Consider the following 2438-nt stretch of genomic DNA (forward strand, 5'->3'; position numbering starts at 1 on the left):
CCATTTCCGATCAGCCGATCCATCCCATCCATCCATCGACCGTTGGTTTTACTGCCGTAATCAGAAGGAAGAGACGGGTGAGGCGACGCTAGCCTACACCTTGTGCGCACGTGCCACGTACGGCACCATATCCCAGAGCGGGATGAAATAAGGAGAACAGACCTGCCGTCTGGCATGCGAAGACGCCAAACCCTTCGTATGCGGTGAATTGATCAGGATACTTGGAGGAGAATGCTGCAAGGAGGTATCGCCATATGCAGAGCTGCAGCCAATCGATTTGGACGTGTGTTGCAGATAATTTTTTGTTTGTTTAGGGATTGAAGCCACAGTGCTAAATTTGTAAATTTTAATTCTTTGATAGTTGCTCATGCAGCATATTTTTTTGTATTTAAGTAATGTAAAAGTCAGAAGCGTTTGATTGAACAACACAAAAATAATTTTTGGTTAGAAGTTAACAACCTTTTTGATTAAATCTAGCATAGCGTCTTCGATGGGCCCACCGAACCTGCTTCACCGGATTTATGAGTATAAAACATATTATATATTCATTATAAAAACATATTGATTTCTAACTTTACAAATATAATCTATTTTTGAGAAAAGAAAATAGGAAAAAAAAAGAAAGCGAAACGCCATATTAATAGTCGAGCGACATTTAAATATTTTTCTACAATTCGAATAAAGTAGTTTTTTTAGCATTATGATTAGGAGTTAAATACATAGTAATTAACAATAAGAATTTTTGGAACAGATAAGATTTTGTAGGCGATAAGATAATGCGATTTGATAACGTTTTGTTATTGTTTTGGGCATTTGGCCAATATGATTGAATTTATGCAATTTTTTTTTGTTTTGATTTATCGATTTTTTTCCAATATGTTGGAGTAATTTAAATTAGTTTTCGTGAACAGATCTTGATGCTGTCGCAATGTGAATTATAATATAATAATAAACTTTGGTTAAGGGATAACCGCAAACGTAATCTCTCGAGTTATCATGGCAGGGAGGGTACAGAAAGGGATGGCAAATAACATCGGGCCACCCCTTGCTCCTGATGTTCTCTTGATTAGCTTACTGGTCTGTCCGCGTATATTAGAATCCGATTGTATCCTTGTTGTTTTGAACTGTAGATTACAGTTAGTGCACTTAAAAGTTTTCTTTTGCGTAGTGCAGTGTGTATATAGGGAAGATGAGGAAAAACCCACGACAATCCGACGAGCTTAGCAAAGAGCAATGCTAGAAGTGCACGAAACCGAATCTCCTCCCCGCTAGGATACTCTTAACCCGGTGAACACAGGCCAGGGAACCCTGACGGGAAACCGACTAGCTGGCTGGCTACTACAACATGGACGATGATTGGGATGTTGGTATAATAGACATGTATCTCAATAATTATATTAATCAAACTTCCAATAAAGAAATTCCAATACCTGAAGAAACGGAATTTGTTAGCTTTGTGAATGCTGAAACATTTAGATATAAAAATGTAAGCGTTGATTCAAAAATGGGTTGATTTTTATTTATACTGACATAATTAAACCTAGATCTGTAGGCTGTAAAAAACCTCGTTGTCTTCGAGTAATGTATTATAATGGAAAAGAAAAAAATATTCAATTTAAAAATATTGAATATTATCCTTTGGATATATGGTCCCCAAATGAAATCTCAATACTTATTACTGATTCAATCGGATAAAAGGTTCCAATTGAAACGTCAACAGTTCCGATTTTTGTTACTCTACATTTCAGAAGAAGAAGGACGTTGTAAAGTCTATAAATATTACGGGCTTAAAAATTATTTACTCATTATAAAAATTGTCATCATGGTGAAATCATATCACGAATATTATTTAAACCAATGTTGTGCCGTTTAAGCAATATTGGAAGTATTTATGTATCACCACGAATAGTTCAACAAGGACGAGGAATCGGGAACTTTTTTAGTGGTCTTTTTAATTATATCAAACCACTTTTTCATTCGGGTATAACTGCTATAAAAAGTCAGGCTGCTGCTACTGGAAAGGCTGTAATCAATGAAATCGGGAGAAAGCCCTTAAGAAATATCCTGCAAGAACAGAGCAAAATTGCTTTGAAAAATTTATCAGATAGAGTAATTGATAAAATAACCCGATTCCAAAACGGAGAAGGAAAAAGAAATTAAAAGCGAGGCACCAGAAAAAAACGACATCATTTAACACCCAAGCAACAGCGTAAACAAACCAAACCGCATCATAAACGAAAAAGAACTATAAGAAAATTAAATATTAGCGACATTTTTTCTATGACAAAATGACTAACCATATCGAATGCATGAAGAGTGAACTGGATTTGTTTGCACCACATCCCACGCAAAGTTCCATTATAAGAACTGAAGAAGTTTCATATAACCCAATTGCTTCTTTAGACGGAGCATCATCAATAGAATTTGTCTGTTTAGGA

The sequence above is a fragment of the Drosophila eugracilis genome, unplaced genomic scaffold (assembly GCF_018153835.1).
Source record: "Drosophila eugracilis isolate 14026-0451.02 unplaced genomic scaffold, ASM1815383v1 contig_973, whole genome shotgun sequence".
NCBI lineage: Eukaryota > Metazoa > Arthropoda > Insecta > Diptera > Drosophilidae > Drosophila > Drosophila eugracilis.